This window comes from Dipodomys ordii, unplaced genomic scaffold, assembly GCF_000151885.1.
Source record: "Dipodomys ordii isolate 6190 unplaced genomic scaffold, Dord_2.0 Scaffold29, whole genome shotgun sequence".
NCBI classification, from domain to species: Eukaryota; Metazoa; Chordata; class Mammalia; order Rodentia; family Heteromyidae; genus Dipodomys; species Dipodomys ordii.
In genome coordinates this window covers 5,209,538-5,233,450 of record NW_012267245.1, presented here as the reverse complement: position 1 = coordinate 5,233,450, position 23,913 = coordinate 5,209,538, and the positions used below count along the sequence as shown (strand labels likewise).

Sequence of the window (23,913 nt, the reverse complement as noted above, 5' to 3'; positions counted from 1 at the left end):
CCATGGCATGCACTTTCAGATACACTTTGATGTAAGTTCTCTAACGCAGTCTTTGAAATACCACTGCAGAAGGTGTTACTAGTCCATTTAACAATGGGAAAACAACCTTTGGAGGTGTCAGGGCTTGCGAGTCACAGTGTTAGTGGAGAGGCCCTGGGGAGGAGACTCCTCCTGGTGAGAAGTCCTTCTGCTGGAGTGGCCAGGAGTCACCCATTCTACCACATCACCCGAGTCCCCCCATGGGAGGCGCCCCTGGGCTTGTCGCCTGGACATTTGACCCGGGAAGCCTTTCTTTGGGAGCTTGGATTTGAAGCTGGCCTGTCTTCCAGCGTGAGGAGGAAAACGTCTGGTTCCCCTGGCTGTCATTTTGCCGGTGTTCCCGGCAGAGAGAGCTGAGGGAGGTATTTTCTGTTTGCACAGTGGAAGTTGCTTGTCCTGTGTCCAAGGCCTCTTTGGATGTTGATCAGAAACCCAAACAAACAAACAAAACCGATTCAGGCTGAAAGAAAGTAGCAATCAGAAGGCCGAGAGACAGTCCTTTTTTTCTATTAAGCATTTAATTAAAAAAAAATTACCTGTCATTGTCCAAAGGAGTTTCAGTTCAACATGCCAATCCTGAGTTCCTGTGTCTGGATCAGTGTCACTCCTCCCTCATTCTCCCCTCTCTCTCTCCCAACCCCTCCGGTCTTCTCCAGTTACCTGACTCCATATTTACACATGTTCATAGAGTGTCATGGCTGCATTCCTTCTCTTGAATGGATAGTTTGTGCTGTCTGTATTTCTCTATCGAGATACCACAGGCTCTCACATCTGTGTTCTGCTTTTCTTCTTTACCTCACTCTTTTGAGCCGAGCTTTATCTCCTTCACCAGGTACATCGGTGTAAAGTAATTACCCTTTGGTTTCAGGATTCACAGATCCATCTTTCAAATGACAAGTGGAGAGTCATAGTAAATTCTATGGCCTGAGGCAGGCGAGTGGGGTTTGTGTTGCTAACAGGGGTGGAGCTGGGGGAGCAGGGAACATTCGTACATCGGTGCCCACAGGCAGAAGATTCTATTCTCAAGGTGTTAGGTCGGGCCAGGGCAGCAAAACACCATTTTGCCTCAGTTCACGATTGTTCTTCACACCAGCAAACTGTGGGATTGGCCTCGGCTCACCTTTGTTCTTAGTCTTAACACCTCTGATGTAGAAACTCCTGTGTTAGCATGGTACTATTTATTGTCTTAGAAACTTCCCTGTCAGCAGTGTATCTAGACATCCAGTGTGTGACATTAATCTCAAAGGATAGAAAATCACTAGTTGTGGTCAGTAGCTTCCCCTGTTACAGCAAGACCTTGAATTACAAGGAAATACAGAGACTTTCTTATTGGTGTGTGTGTGTGTGTGTGTGTGTGTGTGTGTGTGTGTGTGTGTGATTTGCATGAATATGTTGTTCTGAGTTAGGGATAGGCACCTTTAGGATTATTCTTGCTAATTTATATTGACTTTGGATTGAACACATAGAAATGTGTTCCAGAGTTCACAGGAAAGCTTGATGGACCTGAGATTCCTGACTGCCTTCTTTGTATGGGACCCAGCCCCTTCTGGAAACACACAAAGTAAGCACTGAGCAGAGAGGGTATGTGCTGGCCTGTGCTGGCCTGTGCCTGCTTGCTTATTACTTCATTGGTTTTTGCCCCAGAGTTTCAGCAGCAGCCATGGTGCTAAATGCCTCCTGCTGTCCTCAGGGGACACACACCGAGTGGCATCTTCTCACGTTCATGCTTTCCTGCTCGCCCTCCCTGCGATGCACTCTGCCAATCACTCCAAACCCACATCGCCCAAGCGCAGCTTCCGCTCTTGGTCACGAGAGCCATCAACATTCATGGTAGAAATTCAGAACCCATAGGAAATAGAAAGAAGAAGATAAACTTCGGGTTCTACCGTATCAAAGATAACCCAGGGGAGCCCTTTTTGGCATATTGCTTTGTCTTATTTCTTTATGCCCGTGTGTGTGTCAGGTGTGTGTTTTTTTAAAACTTAGGAGCAAATGATGTATTCCACGTTCCGTGTTGCTTTTTACCTTCTATTTCTCCTTATCGTTAACTACTCAGCGAGTGTGTTTCTTTTATAGGCTTACTGAGTTATAATTTAGTATCACAACTCGAGCCCGTTTCAGACGTACAGCCTGGTGAGTTTTACTCATGTATCCCATTCACACAACTGTCCCTACCATCTTGTTACCTCTCACCTGGGACACCTGCTGGTCGACCCCGGGCTTCTCTAATGTGTGGTGTGCAGAGTGCCCCCGTGGTCCTCTGCATCTGGCTTCTTCTCTGAAGGAGGCTCCCGGGGGGCAGCATTGGGGTGTCTGCCATGCCAGTGTGGGTTCTAACACCCAGCTCTTTCCAGGGCATTGGGTGCTGTCATCCGGATAGTGTCTGTAGAGAAAGGAGCGAGGTGCCTGTGGACAGGATCGTGTTCTGAGCCTGAGAGGCCAGCGATTACACATGTCCCTGACACTGTGAGGGGACGAGGAGGTAGCCATCTCAGGATCTTATTGACCTCATCTTAGGGCCAGGGCTTCCTGCTTCATTAGGAACCAAAGACTCTGTTACAGGTATTTGATTTTCCCCACAAAGGTTATTGCTGAAACCCAAGGGCCAGGAAAACATTGTCTGCTCTGGACACAATGGGAGACAATGTGGAGCAGGCAGGAGGCCGAGGGCCTTGGTTCTGTGACAGAGCCCGCAAGTCCAACATCCTTGCTCTGCCTCTGCACCCAGCTAATTAAAGGTCTTTCTCAAACCATTGCCTTTCCTGACTCAGAGCTTAGCAGGCTCCCTAGAAAAAGCCAACCAGGATGTTTACAGCCTGTCTGCCTTCAGACAAGTGGAAATGATGGAAATGATGGCTGGAACCTTGTTCACCCATTTCAAAGAGAGACTTTTCACAGTCACCTATATTGTATTCATCTCGGCAGAAAGGAAACTTGTTTGGCTGCTCACACACTCTGTCATCTTGTGTCCAAGTTAAGTATGTACATTGCTTTGACGCTAGTGTGTCTCAAAGAACCAGTGCCTTCTGGTGAAGACCCTGACTTATATGTCGCTTACAATACAAGAGCCCCCAAGTACGAGGATGGGAAGAAGACAGGACTCCCCTGGCAGAGACCCCAAGGGAGTGGGGGACCCAGTGGGCATCCTTTAAACTCCCGAGTCAGGGTCAAAACTACCCAGCAGGTCTCCATTCTAATAATGATACTTTGGCTATGAGGTTCATAGATTTTTCTCCCGATTCTTTTCTTTCTTTCTTTTTCCTACTGAGTCAGAGAGGTCATTGCAATTTATCTCCCCCACAAATGGGCATACCTGTTTGGGAAACATCAGTGTTCACAGAAGTATGTGAGCATTTATAGGTATGACGTGCAATGTAATGCTTTTCCTCAGAAAAGCAAATCCTTGGCTTTGAATGAATTACAGTGATGACGGATTTGTTTTCGGGAATTGGGACATCCGACATATAGCAGATCACTGTCCATCCTAGGGCCTGGGCACTTGAGTTCTGAAGGATCTCTTGACCCATAAATAAGGCTTTCCCTCATGCATTGAGGTCCTGTGTGTTTCCCTAGACACCTCTGAAGATTCGTGGCAGGCTGCTCTGCATCCTGTGTAGGCCTGAGTTGGCTCACGTTGGATTCCACAGTGGCACAACAGGGAGCTGAGCACGGGAAGGGGCTCTGTTGGGTTCAGGGTCTCTTGGAGACTTTGTGGCCTCCTGTCTGTCTCTCTGTCTCTCTGTCTCTCATTTCCCAGTCTCTCCCGAGCCGTCTCTTGCCTGGACTTGACATTCCCAGCCTTTGGATTAGTGTTAGCGTGTCTGACCTTTTCTTCCCTTTATCCTGTGTTCTCTCAAGTGACCGTGTTCAGAAAAGAGCTGTGCGTTCTGGCCCCTGTCTCATGATGGGCTTGAGGTTCCTCGTTGTTCATGTGATCAGAATTCCCTTTGCGTGTACTGAGTGTGCAGAGGCCCAGGCCCAACTCCCCGCGTTTATGCAGCCAGCATAACCGAGAGGGTAGAGCCACCCGGGGCTCTTCTGGCTGCTGACCTATGCAGAGCTGAGCCTCAGCCCAGGGCCTGGCCTCCCCTGGGCCCTCCTGTGTCTCCCACCCTTGTTTCTCTAACGCTGGTGATTTGTGATGCTCCTTTTGCACTTGCACTTTTCTGCTTTGGACCATGAGTGAAATGTCACATCTGGGCGCTCACACTAGTTATAGCATTCAAAACCTTTTCTATTGAAGACACGTGTGTGTGTGCCTCGTAGGGCAGAGACCTCGCTTTCTCCATGGGCCTTGGCACCTCCTGCTCCTCTGTCAACCTTCAGCAGCTGGGCAGGACCTGTGGCGTGGCCGCCAGGGCCGCAGGAGGCTACAGCTAGGCCTGGTGAGGACCAGGAGTGTTGGTTGTTTTGGACATTGGGTGCGCATTGCCGATGGCCAGTCTTGCACTAGGTCTTCTGTTAGGTGCTGGGTGCTGAGTGACGGGACTGGGGCCTTGTGAAGGGGAGGGAGAACCATCACAGACGAGAGGGAGGAGCAGGGGTCTCCAGAGGGAAAGGGGATTCAGAACTGGAGGGGTGGAAGCGTGGAGCTGGGGGTCATGGGCTGAGGCTGGGCCAGGGAGGGACACAGGAGCCAGAGGGACTGCCGGGACCGCGTAGACCCCGGACAGGACTTCTTCCCATTCGACACAGGAGAGTCGTGTGGTGTGAGTCATATCTAAAGAGTGGCTCTAAATCAACACATAAGATGAAGTAGGGGGAGGGCAGGGAAGTGTGTGGTAGGGGTTGTGCTAGCTGGGAGGTGGAAGAGGCAGGGTCTGGGGGAAGCTCTCTGCATGTGGAATCCCTGCCCGGGTCTGGTTGTGGTTCTGGAAATGAACTAGGAATTCTTGGCCATGCCCGGCAGGTTTCCAGTCACAGGCTCAGAAGACTCTAGAGTTGGGAAGCAGCTCAGGGATGCTCTGGTTGCCTTGTTTCGAGGATGCTGCAGTCCAGTAGCTCTCTTCTCTTTCCCTGGACAGGGGACCACACGATCCCTTCGCACAAAGGAGGGTTGGCCGCTGGTCCTGTGAGAAGTAGGCCCTTTGGGATAGCCTTGGGATCCCAGCAGATGCTGAGATTCAGATGGGGAATTTGAGCCCTCCCTCTACCCAGCATTGGCAGAATTATATGACTTTGGACAGCTCTTTGAAGTCTCGCTGTCACTTGTAAAACAATAGTGCTAATGGCCATGTATCTTGCAGAGGTAGCTGGATTAAGTGACATGATGATGAAGAGAATTTGTCCACGTCTGATATTGTAGGTAATGAGTAAGCACGATGATGGACTGATCTGTGGCTGAGCGATCCCTTAGCCGAGAGCGAATTCAGGGCTGGGCAGGCCTCTGCAAATGTCCACACAGCCTTTCCGTGTGTGTGTGTGTGTGTGTGTGTGTGTGTGTGTGTGTGTGTGTGTGTGTGTGTGTGTGTGTGTGTATTGAAGGTACATGGACCACAGCGAGCTTCAGTGGCCATGGCCTCATTTCTCCATCTTCACTGCCTCTGCCTGGTACCTGAGTCCCCCTCACGGCTCAGCGGGGGTACATGAGTGGGTATGTTTACTATCAATAAGTGAAAACGGGGGCCATAGACCCAGATCCCAGCCTTGCGGCTGTGATTGCAATCATGTGGACTTGGCTTCTCGCTCTCCCCGTGGATCTTCACACAGCATCTGATGATGGGTTGGGAGCAGGTCCTGTCTTCAGATCCGCGCGAGGTGTGGCTTCCAGATCAATGCTGATGGCCTTCAGCGGTGAGTGAAGTGGCTTCTGCCTGTGCCTGAGGAGGAAGTCACTTTGCTTTGTGGTCTGGGAAAGGCAGGAGGACTCTAGCCACGGTGCCCTTACCTTAAGCATCCCCTGTGGCCGCTGAGGCCCCCTGAGTCAGCCAGCCAGAGGCGCTGAGGCCCCCTGAGTCAGCCAGCCAGAGGCGCTGAGCACAGACAGGGGATGGACAGGATCATAAATATTGTGAATCGGCCCCGCAGGGCACCTCCTGCTCCTGTGCTCTGGGTGGATTGTCATGATGGAAGAGCTCATTTTCAGGAGCCAAGCTTGGAGGGGGCCTCGAAGAGCAGAGGTGAGGCCCCTGCTCAGCGGCCCACGTGACCCGCAATAATAGCTGGCCCAGTCCCATGACAGATGAATCCCCACGAGGCCTCGTTGGAGGGCCGGGGCGGGGGGGGGGGCTGTCCCATGGATGAGAATGGGGAAGAAAGGCGAAGGAAGGGGAGAGAGCAAGCGGGAGAGAGGAGACCTGCAGAGAAGCTTTTAGCTTTAAAGCAGCCTTCTCTGCTACTGTTGGCACAGAACTCTTCTAGATTCTCCTGTAGGCTCAGGGATATGGGCAGACCCGAGGGTGATACGCCAGGGGGATGTGGCAGATGTGGCGTGTCAGCAGAGCCAACGACACAGCTGCCTGGGAAGCGGGTGCTGAGCACAGGGCAGACCCCCCCCCTTGCCGCCGCGCCCTGCCTCGGGGGACTGCGTTCACAGCGGCTACTTTTCAGGTTCAACATCTCTAAAGTTCTGTTTAAAAAGCTGGGCTGCTGGATGCGTTGTGTCCAAACAACCCATGATCAAATCTCCTGGGTTAGTGAAGGCTTTGATTGGATTTCTGTGATGATTGGCACCTGTATTCATCATATTTCTTCAGGCCAACAGCCTGATCGGGGACAGACCGATCAATTGATCCATGGATGGATGGATGCATGGATGGATGGATGGATAGATGATACAAAAACAAATAAATGATAGATTACAAGCAATAGCCAGACACACATTAATTGGCTGGTCCAATTGTATATCACTATTCCTTCTGCAGTTAGAAGCAGTGAGGAGCTGAGCTTTGCAGTGAATGTCGGGCAGTGGCACAGGCTGAGATGCTGCTGCTGCTTCTGCTTTAAGTGGAATTTCATCTATGGACCGTGGATGTCCACAGTGAATGTAAGAATCTGGAACCACACCGCTCTGTTCTTTCTTCTTGTTGAGACCCCTTCCCCCATTGTTTGCAAGGCTTGAGACCCGGGACAGTTTGGCAGGTGAAGGCCCACTGTGCAGAAAGCAGGCAGGTGAGCCTTTCCCAGTGCACCTTCAAGTGCTGTGTGTGTGAATCTCGGGACTTTAAGCACAGCAGCCCTGGGGGGCTGGGTGTCTTTATCACTGTCCACCTCGCAGAGGAAGAATGGCCGCACAGACTGGCTATCCGCTTTGCCCACGGTTACAGAGTGTGTATGTAAAAATGAAGGATTAAATTAGAAGATACCAGCCTGTTGGGAGAGAATGGCTGAGATACCATTTAAACAGCCATGAAAGGCTGAGCCTCTCTTTTCCTCTTTTCTGGCGGTTGAGAGGCTCCACCGTTGGAGAATGACTCAGTTTCCCTGACTTGTGTTGACTTCTGCCATTGTCAGAGGGGCCATTTCCCACCCTAATATTTCATTACCACTGTTTTCCTACTTATCCTTTGGGGCTGCTTGTCGGATTATGAAAACGAAGCTCTTCTTAGTTCATACTGGCAAAATAAAAGGTGATGGAAACCCCACAGCTCTGTGTTTTTGGTAGAACGCATCCATCTCTACTGCTGGGTAACTTGAGTTGGGGTGGGTGAGCAGGGCTGGGGCGTGGGCGCCATTGTGGGTCAGGTCTTTAGTCCCCTGTGTGGTTCGCTCTGTGACGGAGGCTGAGCTGGGACTGGAAGGTCCGGGCAGTGCCAGTCTGTGCTCACTCCCACGACGCCTCAGCCCCTCCCCGTGCAGACAGCGCCCCGCTCGGACTTGCTGAAGAGTTCCGTGTAAGTCAATGATGAATGAAAATGATCCCTTTTTAGGATTTAAATGGAGTGTGTTCACCGTGAGGCTCTCTCGGACAAAAAAAAAATCTCACCAGAGATAATGAGATGTAATGCAATATGTATTAAAATGCACCCCATTTGAGGACATCCCAAGAGAAATTACTTGGTTGGTTTTTACAATGGACATGAACACAATGGCATGATAGGCAAGACGAATTCAGGTAATCTCCAGATTAAAATTCAGAGCGGTGAAGGAGGCATCTTTCGTAAAAGGTTGAATCGCCTGATAAGCTCCAAATTATATTCCCACCTTATTTAAGAATATGTGTTGGCAGGTTTAACAAGATCTTGGCACATTCTAATTTGAGATTTATTACAAGATGTGTGCATGTTTAATAGGGGCTTAATTATTCATCTCCATATCTTCCTGACAGTAACGCACTTCAGCTTTAGATAAATTCCTGGCACATTGGGGAATATTGGCTTCTGCTGTTAAAAAGAGCCAGTGAAAGGAAAGCAAATGCATATGCAAGAAATTACCCTGGACAGCCAGTACTGCTCAGGCTCGGCTCCTCTCCGTGGGGTTGACCCCAAAGCTCATTCATGTCCCAGGATAGGTGGTATGGAAAGAGCTAAGAGTCAGTTCTACTTACACAGTAGGGGTTTCTGTACCTTGGCTCCTCGTAGTCTCTAGGCCTGGGGTATTTCTGCATGAAGAAGCGGCTCCCAGTGCGTCCTCAGAGGCTGAGGGGAGAATGAACTGACAGGGAGGCCAGGCGGGGAGAAGGCTCGGGACGGTTGCCCTCTGTCCCCTCCCCAGCCACCATCAACTCCTTTAAATATCTGTCCAAGGTTCTTGAGGAGAACACTGTGAGTGATTCATTTACTCACTTATTTTTGTAGGAAATCCAGGTGAGTGAGGTGGTAGTGAAAATGTTGGGAAACAGTCAGATCTAATGATAAACACAGATTTGGTTTATCCAGGGAAGTACTTTCTTCTTTCATTCTTAAAGAATCCTTCTGCCAGACTGGGTTCTTTGTTGGCAAGGTTTTTTTTTTCTTTAATTTCAGCACTTCTGAATATATAATTGCACTCCTTTCGAGGCTGTATGATTTTTGTGCTGAGAAATATTCTGCTGGTCTTCTGAGAGCTCCCTAATACAGTTTGATTACCACGCCTCTGTGTTTATCCTGCTTGTAGTCCATTAGGGGTTTTGGAGCTGGATGCCTATTCTTTTTTCATAATTTGTAAGGTACGGTAAAGCTCTCTGCCAGCTCTCTCTCTCTCTTCTTGTAAGATATCCATAGTGCACATACTGGAATGCTTGGTAGGCCTCAAGTCTCTCAGATTTTCTTCATTTCCTTTCTTTCTATTTTTTTTACCTCTCCTATGATTGAATAACTTCAAATGATCTATATTTTATCGATCACATTAATTTTTGCTGAACCACTGTAGTGTTTCTTTTCAATTCATTTACTATGCTCAATTCCCAAATTTTATCTGTTCTTTAAAAGTTTGAACTCTTTGTCAGTATTCTCATTGCATTTGTGCACTGAGCAATGTTTGTTATGAATTTTTTCTCAAGAAACTTATATACCTCTGTTTCTTGAAGATGAATTTCCTTCCTTCCTTCTTTCCTTCCTTCCTTCCTTCCTTCCTTCCTTCCTTCCTTCCTTCCTTCCTTCCTTCCTTCCTTCCTCTTTCTTTGTTGTGGGGCTTGAACTCTAGGCCTGGGTGCTGTCCCTCAGCTCTTCAGTTCTAGGCTAGCGCTCTACCACTTGAGCCACAGCGCCACTTCTGACTCTTCTGTTTATGTGGTGCTGAGGAATTGAACCGTTCCCTTCTGGCCACATCCCCTCTCGAATCCAGGGCCTCATGCATGGGAGACAAGCACTCTACTGCTGAGCCACCTTCCCAGCCCCTTGAAGATGAATTTCTGCAAGCTTACTTTGTTAATTTGATTGGGTCACGTTTCCTTGTTGTTTTTATTATTGTTCTCTGTGTGTGTGTGTGTGTGTGTATGTACACGTACATGTATGTGTCCTTTTGGTTTTGTCTTGGGATCTGCCATTTGAAAATTAGCCTCCTCTTTCCACAGATGTACTTTCTCAGAGAAAGACTCTGACCAGTCAGACCCGCTAGAGATTCCAGGCCCCCCTTTTCTGAGGAGACTTTTTCTGGGGGCATGCGCTCATGTGCTTGTAAGTTGCTAATGAGAGGTTTGCCCTCCCTTGGGCTTGTCCTGGGGCCTGCAGGTTTGGGGCACATTTGGGGCCCCCCTGAGCTCTCCTCTGTGTTCTGTCGTCCCTGGGTATCTAAGCTGCGCTGGGCCTGTCAGTCTTGGAGGCACGGTCACCCTCCAGGCAGCCCCTGAGGAGCCCTATATAGGATGCACACTCTTCCTTCTCCCCGCAGCCCAGCAGAGAATGCAGGTCGCAAGGCGCCGTGGCTGCTTGGTGGCGCAGTATTCCAGTTCGTCCGGGGTTACCGCATCTGTTCCACCTCTGTTTCCTCTGCTCCCCGCACATCGAGTGCCTGAGTCAGGCATGGCAGGAGGCAGTCAGTCTCGGGCATGCCTCTGACGAGCAGACACGCCGGGCATACATGCTCCCGTCGCCCTCCTTTCTAAAGGAGAAGCTGTCCACCAGGCCTCTCCTCCTCATCCGGAACGGTTCTGGGAGAAGCTACAAGGTGGGCTTTTCCTCAGGTCCTGAACTGTTCTGGTTTGGGCGTTCACATGACTGAACTGAAATGGCCTCTCTTTCCCATTTGGTGTTCTTGTTCTTGTTTTCGAGCTTGCCTCGGGGTACTTCGATTTTCTAACTATCTCCCAAACTCTCAGGATGGCTTTTTAGACCATATAGTTCTGGTAAGTCGGTGTTCTGATGGGAGAATGAAGCCTGGAACTTCCAGGTCCACCATGGTTTTGGTGTCCCTTGAAGAGCAGATGCACTCTTCAGCATGTCATAAAATTGCATCCCACACTTCTGAACTCACTCTGGTTTCATCATTGACCTTCTAAGAAACCATTTCACAAGTGTTTGAAGGAATTACTCTTCAAGAGGTATCTGCTGTGAGTTATAATGAGCCATGAATTATTGGGAAAATTTGCTGCATGAGAGAAAGGGGTTATGAAGGTCTTTGGATTCATAGATGTTTGATCTAAAGCTAGCCCTAGAATGTTATCCCAAATCAATTAAAGGCCAAAGAAAATCTCCGTCATCAAGCTGTATGGGTTTTTACTGACAGCGAGACTTTCCTTGAACCTTCAGTTCTCAGAGGAGAAGCAGCTCAAAGTTCAGATGGGTTTCGTGGTGTCTCAAACAGCCCTCACCACCTTCACAATAGACAGTCTTGAAACCTGGCAGTGTGCACCACCTCTTTCCTCTGGAACCTGGCTTGTGGACTCCGTCTTTTCTCTAAAGCAGAATTGGGACAGACTTGAACTGGTGAGGAGGAGGAAGAGACTTCTGGCAATTTTTGCTTACAACTGCATCAGGTGGCAAATTGTAGGAGCCAAAGCCTGAATTGTATGCCCTAGGAAGCGATGGCCAAAAAACGTTCTCTGTGAAGGAAGTTCTGTTTCCTGAAGGGAACTTGGCCAGCAAGTCTGCATTATTTAGCGTCTCCGCTCTCTTCTTGGGGTTAGGAAGAAATATTCTGTCAGCTGGGTGAAAGGTACGAGGCTGGCCTAGGCTGTGTCTTCTTGTGAGTGGTCTGGGTTTTGGACTTTTGGCTTTCCCATCCAGCATCCCTGCTTATTTATGAAGGGTGAAAACCAAAACAATAGATAGTCGCTCATCTGCGATTCTCATTTCACCATGGGGCCGGTTCTTCAGAACATCCCGAATCTGTCTGCGTGTCCATTCCTGGTGTGCGTTGCCTAATAAACAATGCCCTGGCTCACTGTCCACCATAGGACAACCGGGGATGTTTGTTCTGAGCCTACCTTTTCCTGAGGCTCTGAGGCAGGCTTCCCCGGGGGACAGCCGAGGAGCCAGACCAAACGCTCATCACCCTCAAGTGGCCCTTCAGGGCTGAGGCCTGAAGACAGGCATCCTGCTTGACATTCCAAACAATAGAGCCACCCCCCCTTCTTTATTATTTAAACAGTTTTTTCTTCCCTCTCAGGTAGTCGACAGCTAGCGATTTAAATGAGCTGGGTTTATGGATGGCTGCAGAGATCCTCTTCATTCAAACTCAATATCTATCCATCAGCCTGTGCAAGGCTCTCTGCCACGGAGCCAGCCAGGGGACAGCTCATCAGAATGGCCTCGGTGGAATGTCGGGATAGGAAGAGAGAGCAATAGATTACATATTTATGCGGTCTTTGAAAATGCAGTGGGACAGGAGGATTGCTTGTAACGCATGCAGTTACATTAAATGACTGTTAACCTTCCTAGTGGCCAGTGTCTGGCGCACACGTTGGTGCCCACGTGTGTTGTATGCCTTGAAACATTCATGAGGATTTACAAATAACTCAAATTAAGAATATTCGTTAGCCCAGGTTCTGGCGATCGATCAAAACAAAACTGAGTAGAGCTTATAAAAATAAAGTATCATCTGAGAGAAAGAAAAAAAAATATGCAAGTAGAAGAGAAGGAAATGCCAGCTGGGCAGGAGTGGTTAAGCTGGTCTCATTGGGGAGAGAGAATAGGTTGTGGATGAAAGCGGATGCGTGAGGGAGCTGTGCGGGAATGCTGACTTGTGGGAGTGGCTTCCCAGACCTGGTGAAGACTTCTGGAAGTTTCCAAGTGGCTTATACAGACCAGGGCAGTTTGACTCCATTGTAGGTTTGTTCATGCTATCAAACTTCGCATGTATTTTGTCCCCACCCCCTTTCTGTTACCAGTCCACCCTCCGTCTTCTGTTCTTGAAATCCGCCCACTGGTGATCTGGTCCGCCCAAGCCCCTGTTCTCCAGTGTCTTTCCCCACATGAAAGCAACGCAAGCCATCCAGTCAGGAGCAAATCCCCTGGGTGGGGAGCAGCTGCCTTGCTCTGTGGCCATTCCAGGAGAGAGGCAGGGAGGTAAGAGTTCCAGGAAGGTGGCTGTAAGAGTTAGAAAAGGAGGCACTCCAGGGGCTGGGAAGGTGGCCCAGCGGTAGAGTGCTTGCCTTGCATGCATGAGGCCCTGGGTTCGATTCCTCAGCACCACATAAGAAAAAAGCCAGAAGTGGCGCTGTGGCTCAAGTGGTAGAGCGCTCGCCTTGAGCTGAAGAGCTGAGGGACAGCGCCCAGGCCCCACAACCACACCCTCCTCCCCCCACCAAACTTGGAAGGTGAGGCGCTTGGGGTTCACCATTCAAGGCACTTACCAGCTTGGAGGAATAAAAGCCTGATCCTGAAAAGGCTTAGAAGGTAGGGCCCAGTGGGGAGCCCAGAGCAGGCCTATTTGTCCTCCCGTGGGCGCGCAGCAGTCCACCCTACCCTCCTGAATGTGTTACTTTAATTGTTAAGCCAGAAGGACCAGGGTTTGTGAGTCAGGCTAATTGATCTGCAGAATTCTGATTTCCTGCAATTTAAGACTCCATCCTGGGCATGAATGAAATATTCAGAGGGCAGAGGAGCTAGAGATAAAACCTGTAGGGGGGAAAACTAGTTAGAATACAGTTTCACAAGTACAGTTCTGAAGTGCAGGGATTTAAAAGCCCAGGTTGCCACCCCGGCCTCGGTCATCACAGCCAGGCTGCTGGTAATGAACCTGAGAGCCGTGAGCCCTGGCCACAGGCCTGGGTGCCGCCAGGTGGGTTACACCTGGACAGTTCTCTGGCCCTTAGCTCTTTGGTGCAGAGTGAAGTCCTCGAATCCTATGCGATCAAGAGCCGCGGGTAGAGAATTCCAGCCGTAGCTGAGGGAGACGAGCCGTAAGTTGTCTAGAAATGAAGATCCTTCCTGAAGAGTAGAGGGTTTAGCTCTCGGTGCCGGGGCCTCCTGCAATGTGGGCCTGCCCCTTCAGTGCTATCTGCTTTTCAGAAGCCCATCACCTGGGGGCCTGTCAGACTCTTGGTGACTCTCAGTCCCTTTCAGGACCTACTGAGTCTCACACTCAGTATAGTATGTTGACATGCTCCCCCTGCGGGATTCCTATGTGCATAGAAATTCGAGGAGCAGAGACAGCCTGGCCTGCCACACCAGAGTGGAAACCCGTGCCTGGTCTCGGGGTACCTCGGGGTCCAGGGAGAGGGCGGCATATGATGATCACGGGGTACTGGTGCCAGTGGCATGCGCCTGTCATCCTCGCTATCCAGGGGGCTGAGATCTGAGGATCATGATTTGAAGCCAACCCCAGGCAGGAAAGTCTGCAAGACTCATCAGCAGTTAACCAACAAAAACCCCGAAGTGGAGGAGGTATGCCTCAAGTGGTAGAGCGGCAGACATCTTGAGGCAAAAAGCCAAGGGAGAAGGTGAGGCCCTGAGTTCAAGCCCCAGTACCAGCACAAATATAAACATACAGACAGAGTGACCACAGAGTGAGTGGCTGATTTTGGAGGAGCTCTGTGGAGCGTCCCATGGTCCCTGCAGCCCCTGCATGGGGTTTGCTGCGCGGTTGGTTTCTTGGTGGAACTCTGACCCTCTCCAGCCTCTGTTTCCTCAAACAGCGGCAGCGAGGATGTCTTCTTCTCAGACCTAGTCTGCTGTGCCCGAGAAGTTTGCTGAACCTCTATTCTGGAGTGGAGAGAAAGATCCTTGGAGCTTCCAGCCTCCTGGGAATGACAGATTAGAGGAAGGGGAAACAGCCCGTGACCCATGAATCACCGCGAGGCACTGAGCATTGGTGTGTGTGCAGTGTGGGGTCTTGGAAGGCTTCCTGGAGGAGGAGATGGAATGTTAGCCGAGATAATGCAGCTCTTCAAGGGCCGCGTTCCAGCTCTAGCGCTTGCTCTTCTTCATTCCTCTCAGAGCTGCACAGGGTCCCTGGTAAACTCATGCAGAGGAGAACAGGGCGTTTGGGAAAGCCACAGGATTTCCTACATACATGGTTGTTGTACGCACAAAAGGACTGTCTCAGATGGTCCTGAAGACAGCTCATTTCTACTGGGTATTGAGGCCGAGCCACGCACGGGAGTGGACAGAGAGCTTTAAATGCTAGTGACCCACTCCTGCCAATTAAAGAGGTGGCACTGGCTGGGGATTCATGTGAGGAGCACTCGCCTGTTGCTGAGCCGACCGGGAAGACACGATCCAGGCACTTGCAGACTTTTAAACGTGGTGGGGTCCCATGTGGTCTTTTAAGTAGAGCCAGCCGAGGATCCTGGCCTAAGCAACAGACGTGCGAATACCCTGACGGTAACCTCTCCCGCAGAACGGGATCTGCTCCTGAGCGGCGGCCAGCTTTCTCAGGGCCATTTCCGCTGCGTCCTCACGAATCCCGAGGCAGGCTTCCTGATGTCTGGGGTGTGGGAGAGGGTAAGGGGGCCTGCCCGGCTTTTCACCGGCAGAGCTGGCCTTCTGGGCAGCTGTGTCGGGTGCAGGCCCAGTCTTCCTCCTGCTGGAGCTCTCCTTCCAAACTCAGAGAAACGGGGCTAGCACAAGCCCAGGAGAAACTGCTCAGCTTTTGTACTGAAGGCTGAGGCTCTACCACTTGAACCACACACCTCCAGCTCCAAATTTTTTACTGGTTAATTGGAGATAAGAGTCTTGCAGATTTGTCTGCCTGGGCTGGTTTCAAATGGAGATCCTCAGATCTTAGCCTGTTGAGTAACTAAATTATAGGTGTGAGCCACCAGGTGGCTGGTAAAGATAGTGTTGTTTTAATTTAGTGCCGTTTTTCAATTTAGGGGAAAGAGAAAAGTAAATAAAAAAGCAAATTCTTGCTGCTTTTTCTCACCATTGTGATTGAATTCTGGGGTATGGGTTCCCGAGGGCTTCTGAAGTTTTCTTTATGTCCCCTCTCCTCTCCCCTGGAGAGCTGGGGCCCTGAGCTCACGTGATGGTCTCCTTTGGGTGGTGTTGGCTGAGACCCACTGGGATGGGTGACTTCCCTGCCTTCTTCCCCTGGCGGCTTGGGTAGAGACGCCTGGGCGGGGCATGGATTCCACTCTTCCCACGACTTGCACTGTAAGGGAGCTGAGTTTGAATATTGAGTCATATCCTGGGGGATTCCAGGCACGTTGTGGAATGAGATGTATCTGGAATCCCTTTGCCTAAGAGGTTTCCCCCAAAAGAACCAGCATATTAATGCAGCTGCGTATGAAGCGCTGGAGCACATGTGCATTTCCAAACACCTGATTCCCCCAGTTTGGGGATGGAAACGGAAGAGGAACTTTGGTCAGGCTGTAAAACCTAATTAGTTCAGACAAGCTAAGTAAATGAGGGCAGCGGCACGCGCCGCCATGCTAGGCAGCCAGGAAAACGATGCTGGAGAATATTTAATGCTGTGGAGAAAAGTTCATGCCTTCTTCAGAGTAGAAAGCAGGTTACAAAGGAGCGCGGGCGTCCAGTTCGCCTATTTGCCTGTAATTTAAATGCAAGTGTGGAGAAAGACCGAGAAGACAAACATGGGCATGTGCACTGAAGCTCCCTGTGGCCGTGGCCTTGTAGGTGATCCTTTCTTTTCTTTTTTCTCTTCTTTTCTCCTTCTCTCCCTTCCTATCTCTTTGCAGTCCCCTCTCCTCCTTTTCTCTCCTTCCTCTCCCTTCCTGTCTCTCATCCTTTCCCTCCCTCTCTTCTTCTACCCTCGCCTCTCTCCCTCTCTCCCTTCCCTCTTTTCTTGTGCTAGTCCTGGGACTCAAACTCAGGGTCTGGTGCTGTCTCTTCATTGTTTTGCTCAACGGTGACTTGAGCCACTTGAGCCGTCCTGCCACTTCCAGCGCTTTGTTGGTTAATTGGAGATAAAAGAGTCTAGTGAATTTGTGTGCCAGGGGCTGGCTTTGAACCAGAGTCCTCAGTTCTCCATCTCCCGAGTAGCTAGCGTGGCAGATGTGAGCCACCCATGCCTGGCTTAGCTGTGTTTCTCACAATAACACCAGGGGCTCTGTCTTGTGGCGTGAGAGATGAGGACTCTCTTGAAAACACTCTTTTTAGGATGAAGACAACGTAGATTTCTAGACTGGCCTGCTGAAAGTTTTCTCTTGGCCAGGAGGAGGATTCCCGCAGCCTGTCTCCTTGCGGACGGCGGGCGGCACCCATGTCTGGAAACAGACCAAGTCGTCTCTGTTACTTTCTAATAAGATCCAAATTGATTTTTACAGCTTGTATCTCACCTGCCCCTGGGGGAGGTTTTTTTTTTTTTTTTTCTTATCCTGTCCAGAATTAGTTTCTCATTTCCTGGATTTCTTTCGCCATTTTCTCTGCTCAGGAGTCTCTAGAACACAGCGAGTCAATATTCCCCAAGTTTTAACTCATTAATAAACCCATTAGGCCCTCAGCACTTTGTACTGGTGAAAGGCGGAAGCACCTGAGCTGTCCTCCTCTGAGCTGTCTTGCTCACACCCGCGTTCCCAGGTCAGGGCCGGACAGGGGAAAGGCCCGAGATGAATTGTGGATGACAGACGGTAGTCTTTTTGTGCACATTTCCCTTAGTCACTGAGAAGGAGCGCGCGTGTGCGTGCACTGTGTGGAGCCGGCTCCCCAGCGCACGTTGCTGCAGCGGTGATTGATGATGCTGGCTTGTTGGTCCTCCCCGCTCGCCTCACAACAAGTACTCCAACTGTATCCCTCCCCAGGGCATTGATTCCTACGGCTAATAAATCAGTAAATGACTTAAAACTCTTAAATGAAGATGATACTACTGTGGCTCCACCTGCGTGCCATTATGCTCTGGTGTTAAAAAAAAAAAATCATAGCGAGTTCTGTCTGATTTTTATATCCACTGAGATTAGCCTCACCATTCCCAGTCCTGCATGGAGACTCATATTTGTAGAGACCTTTTATGCCAGAGGGTGCTGTGTTAAGTACTACATAAGTTCTTCACTGAATCTTAATAGAAATTCTTTGCTTTATTATTGTTTTTGCTGCTGTAGGATTTGAACTCAGGACCTTGCGCTTGTTTTGCTTGCTTGCTCAGCTGGCATCCTGCAATTTGAGCCCTACTTGTAGCCCGACTTTTTGTTCTGGCAATGGCGTTTTGTGGCTTCTCTGCCTGGGCGGGCTTTGAATCACGATCCACCGGCATTCCTTCTCCTGAGTAGGAGCGGGGATGACAGATGTGAATGGGAATCCATCTGAGGAAAGTGGCATCGGTCCTGTTTTTCAGGAATGATTCAGAGAGGCTCAGTAATTTGTCTGAGACCCACAGCTAATGAGTGCCGAAAGATGAGATTAAAACACAGACTCCTGGTGCTCAAATCTATGCTGGTTTTAGGTGTTTATGCCTCTGGGATTCCAAGAGGCTGGGGTCTCTAAAAGAGGGTTTCCTGAGGCCCAGGTTAGTGACTTGTGTGAGAAAGAGCCATTAAATGACAGCTATTCTAGAGAACACCAGGGTGTGTTGTGCATGTGTCTCCCATGAGGGGGACACTGGGGGGCCTTGGAGGACCTGGACAGTCACGACACCCCCACTGCGTTGTTTAATCTCTGCGATAGTCGCATGGGGAAGATGTCTGAGCAGAGACAAGTGGCAGAGCCCGGCCTTGGGTTCGAAGCAACGGAGCCAGCGGTGGACTGGAGCTTCTGAAACCATGAGCCCAAATCGAGGCCCTCAGAGGCTTTGTCATAGTGACAGCACCGAACGCAGCGGGACGTGGGGACGTGGTCTCAGGAGCGGGCCGCGCAGCAGCGGTAGGTGAATGCGTGGCCAGGAGGGGCCTGCGGAGGAAGCTCAGGGCGCTGGCTCCCCGCGGGGGAATGCTGGCAGCGCGGCCCCTCTCCCTTTGGTCACAGGCGTGCTCTTCCTGCAGGCCTCTGCTTCCGTCCGGGAAAGCCTGCCCCGGGAGGATCCGGGCTGAGGAGGAGGGGGAACGGGTGGCCTTCATCTCCTGCAGGTGGGCTCTTTGGATGGCTTTTCTTCCTCAATATAAGTGGCTTTTTCTGGTCTGGTTGATGTAGATTCTTTTACAAACCTACAGAGAGGCATAAAGAAGTTTGTTTCTTTTTAAACTATAATCTCACCACCCTGAAGTAAGAATAGACAAAATTGCAGGTACACGTAACAGCCACCTTTTTCTTAGTGCATGTGCCTGCTCAGCTCCTGCACCAGGCTCTTTCTCCTTCAACACCGCTTTCGAGTCCTCTTACCCCCTTAGCCCTCAGTGGTCTTACGAGGAAGTTCATTCACAGGTATTCGTGCTAATGGCTGCCTATTGCCCATGAAACTGGCTGCATAACTGTTCTGTGGAGCATCTGTGTTCTCTGGAGTGTCCGTTCTTCTTTGGAGGCTGTATTGGTCAAGATCTATGGGAGAACACAAGCCCACGCCAGGTATTTTCAACAGAAAAAAAAAACACAGGGTATTGCTACACAGGAGCTATGGAAAAGCTGAGAACAGAGCAGCAGGAATTTTCTGTCTTTCTTGGGCTGAGCCAAGCTGGGCGGGAGGTTGGGCTTTCTGCTAGAGCTGGAGCCCTAGCAGGGCGTCTTAGCTGGAGCTGGGACTCCTCCTGTATCCGTTGTCTGTAGAACAGGGCAATGGCAGGGTGCAGTTACTGCTGTCGGAAGCAGGCGGAGGTGGGGAGAGACCCCAGCCTCCCTTTGCTGTAGGTGGAAGTCGAAGGGGAGGGGAAATGCCTTCCGTTTGGACTCAGAGCCGAGGAAGAGCAAGGGATGTGTCTGAGCTGGAGTTGGCAAATGCCTGGCAAAGCTCGGAGGCAGGCAACTTGGCATAAGGGCTTTTATACGTCTGGAAAAATCCTTCTTAGCACTAATTGTTTCTGCGCTGGCTGAAGTCCACTTGGGCACAGGAAGCTCGTGGGACGTGACCCTGTTCTGCAGCACATTCACAACCGCTGCTGGTCGAGTATTTACTAAGTGCCTAGCTGCACACTAAACGCTTCCTGTAATCATCATGTGAGCCCTCGCATCCCATTTCGGTCCCCATTCTGTGAGCGCATCGCTCTTTCTGTGTGGGATGTGTTCTGGGCATGAACGCGCTCCCTGACTGATCAGGACCCCGCGGGGCGCGACACCTGCACCTCGCAACGCGCTGTCCCTGACGGTCACCCTTCCAGCCACACGCCCAACGCCATGCCAGGTGTGGAGGCCTGTGTGGCTTCAGCTCCCTGCTTCTCCAAGTTACAGCACAGCCCGCGCTAGGAGCAGGGATGTCCGTGAGGCCTGAAGCCACCAACATGGCCCTTGGCTCTGGAAGGCCCAGAGGTCTTCGCTGTCTGTGTCCTGGAGGTTTTCATCTGGTCGATGGGAGTTAACCTCGCCTGCCTCCCCCTTCCTCCCGTGCTGTATGCTTCTCGCAAAGCATTCTGGGTGGGGCTCACAGCGTGCACATCTGTTGACCAGGTCGCAAACTAAAGGGTGGGGAAAGAGGCTACCACAGAGTGCACGCACCCTGCAGAAGGAAGCCAGCTCCCCAGAGGGCTGCAGAGCTCTGGTTGGCCACAGCAGTGTTTGTCCTCTCGGGGTGGGGTAGAACCACGACTGTCTCTCTAGTTGCTAGCATAGCACTTGGAAGTGGCCCATGGCATGCCATTACTTTTCTTTGCAGCGTTAGGAGTTAAACCCAGAGCGTTGCACATCCTGGACCAGAACTCCACCTCGGAGTGACATCTCTATCTTAGATGTAGAGTCGTCCATAGGAACTCTCCCAACTTTATGGCTGAGGAAATTGAGTGTACAACCACCAGATGATAGATCTGGGGAAAGGGTGGGTCCGTCCCGGCCTGCGCATGCCCTTGCCGGAGAACTCTGCGTGTGCAGTGTGTCCAGAAAGCAGCGTATTGGCCAAAGAAGCTCCCAAATCCAGTTTCCTCATGGCTCAGATGCGTGTCAATCCCGTGTTGGATCCAGTGCTAAATTGTCTGGAGCTGGTCGTGTGTAAGGGTCTTGTGTGTGAAAATAGATATTGAGATTATTTGTTGTTTGGGCTGAGCAAATAAATAATCAAAAAGCGGCCAATCTGGTAAAGCTCCCTCGGGTGGCAGCGATCCAGTCCGGGAAAGAACAGATTGGTGTTGTACATTGGCTGCCCAGCACAGCTCCGTAATGAATTTCCCCTCCGAGCTTTCTGCTGCGTCTCCTTTGCTCGCCTCCTCATAGGACATCAATTCTTTAATCTTCTCTACAGAGAGATTGCACAGATAATTCAGCCTCTCCTCCAGTGTGCTGATGAAATTTGGTTTGTTTTTGATAGCTGCACGCCCAGTCGCACAGCTTCCAGAACTGTCTGTAGAGGCGGCGTCCTCAAACACGGGGCTTCTGGTGATCTCCGTGCTGCGTGACTCCCATCCACACACAAAGGGAGGCGGCCTGCGTGTTTGCCCGTGCGTGCCGCGTGACCCTCGGTGCTCTGCCTCTGGAGCAGTCCCTCCCCCCAGAACCCCGCTTCCATCTTGTGCGTGTGATTTCTGGAACGTTGTCCCCCGAGTCCGGATCCTGCAACGGTGGGTTCACATAGCGTGGCCCTCAGCGCCGCGGATCCCTGGCTGGGCACCGCAGGGCACCCTCCTCCCCTATCTGACTTTGCCGTTCTTCCCTATTGTCTTCGCACACCGTGAGTGGACACATTCCCGAAAGCCGTTTGCGCACCGTGATGACGAGCTGTGATCCCACCCGTCCCAGAAGTGACTGCAAACTCCGCAGCCACACCCCCTCCCCCGGACCCCCCTCGGTGCACCTCGAGACAGAAGGGTCTTAACTGTGGTTAAAAAGAATGTGTAGCCAGGTACAGAGGTTCTTGCCTATAATCCTAGCTTCCTGGGAGGCTGAAAAAAGGAGGATCACGATTGGAGGCCAGCCCGGGGAGGGAGTGTGCGAGACCCCATCTTAAAAGAAAAAAGCTGGACCTGGTGGTTCATACTTTGTATCCAGCATAAGCTGAGGCTCCGACTCTGACTTGACAGTTTGGTTATAGCTGAGTGGCGAGGCAGAACAGGAATGGCTACCCCAGAGCTGTCCACGGATTGACAGCAACCTGCTGACCTGTGTCCGGTACTTTCTGCGTAGGTGCTGTGACAAGTGCTTCCCCGGCCCTCTCCTAGTTACCATGGCACTGTGGCTCCAGGATGCCTTGCTCGGGACCTTAGATGGGAACAGGGACTTACAGATGTAATGAGCTAAGCTAACGGCATTAGGGCGGGCGCTGATCTGATAGGACAGGTGGAGGAGCCATGAGCCTGGGGCCGGGGGAATGACTGGGTCAGAGGCGGGGACTGCCCTCTGTCCTGGAAGCCGGGAGAGGCGCGGGCACGGGCGCGGGCAGCCCGCTGCTCCTGCCTACACGCTGTCTCTGCATTCCGGCCTTCTGGGAAACTGACAGCACGCTTGTGTTGTTTGAAGCCGCCGCTTTCTGCTGGTTCTTGCAAGAAAATCGCATGCTCCCCCAAAGCTGTACGAAGTAGGGAGCAGCACAGTCCCCTCTGCAGATGAGGAGACTGAGGTACGGGAGGCCAAGCAGCTTGCCTGTATCACACACACACACACACACACACACACACCACACGGGAGGCCAAGCAGCTTGCCTGTATCACACACACACACACACACACACACATACACACGAGGCCAAGCAGCTTGCCTGTAACACACACACACACACACGAGGCCAAGCAGCTTGCCTCTAACACACACACACACACACACACACACACACACGAGGCCAAGCAGCTTGCCTCTAACACACACACACACACACACGAGGCCAAGCAGCTTGCCTCTAACACACACACACACACACACACACGAGGCCAAGCAGCTTGCCTGTATCACACACACACACACACACACACACACACACACACACGAGGCCAAGCAGCTTGCCTCTAACACACACACACACACACACACAAGGCCAAGCAGCTTGCCTCTAACACACACACACATACACACACACACACACACACACACACACACACACGTTCTGTCAGTGCCTGAGGCCATGTGGAGGCCAGAGACTCACTTTTCATTTTTGGTTTGGCTGCCAAAGTCTGTGAGTGAATGCTGGACAGGCGCTCAGCCACCCAAGCAGAGCCTCTGGCCTTCAGCCACCTTGAAACACTTCCTCTTTCCTCCCTCCCCTCCCTCCCTTCGGCAATACTGGGTTTTGAACTCATGGTCCCAAACTTGCCAGATACTCTACCACTAGAGACATGCCCCTCAGCCTGGAGAGATGTCCTCTTAATTCGATCTCCTTAACCGTGGGAAAAGGTTGTGTGAGTTTGTGGGTGCCTATTGTATGCGATTGCATGTGTGTGTTTCCCAGGGCTTGAACATAGGCCGCTGCACTAACCACTTGCGTCAGACCTCCAATTTGGCTTTTTGCTGGTTAAATGAAGTCTTGTGGGCTTTTCTGCCCAAGCTCATTTAAAACAACAGTCCTCGGCTCTCAGGCTCCTGTGCCGCTAGGGGTGCGGGTACTCTTTGGAGAGCACACCAGACCTTTAAGTGATCTGGAAGACCCGTGTGTGTGAACTTCCTTCCTTAGGAGAGAACACGGTTGCATCAGACTGTGAACGGCATCCAACACTGATTTCAAGGAACTTCGAGATGACTTCTCCCTTCGTGATGTGAGAGGGGCCTGCAGCATACATAGACGCGTGCTTTGACACCAAGCCTCCCCGTGGTTTTCTCCTCGCCTCTGCGTTTGTATTTCCACGAGGAAGATCTGGCTGTCTGTCTCTAGGCCCGGTGATGGTCTGTGGAGGGGAGCTGGGTTCGTTGCTAACAGGCCTCTTTAGAGCCCAGAGCACCTCGCTGTAGAAGCTTCCAGGCCTTGGCCTCCGCTGCCTGGCCTGGGCTTGCGCATGTCCGTCAGCACACGGGCGCTCACCGGTACTCCTGAGAACAGCTGCGACTTCCCTAGTGCTTACTGTCACCTGCCTTCCCACCCGCGGGGCTGAGCGGCCCTTCTCCCCCTCCTCCTCTGCTGTGCTTCCTCAGCCTGCAGGTTTTAACTTGGGAAGGCTCCGGGGGCGGGGCGGTGTGGGCTCCGGGG

The 23,913-nt window shown here is 51.3% G+C and overlaps 1 protein-coding gene across 1 annotated transcript in view; it reads left to right on the top strand.

Annotated features, from left to right (window-relative positions):
* The window catches only part of Spock1 (sparc/osteonectin, cwcv and kazal-like domains proteoglycan (testican) 1), a gene marked incomplete at its 5' end in the record, with an annotated part of 347,529 nt that overhangs the window by 104,161 nt on the left and 219,455 nt on the right, over window positions 1-23,913 (top strand). The window lies entirely within an intron of this gene.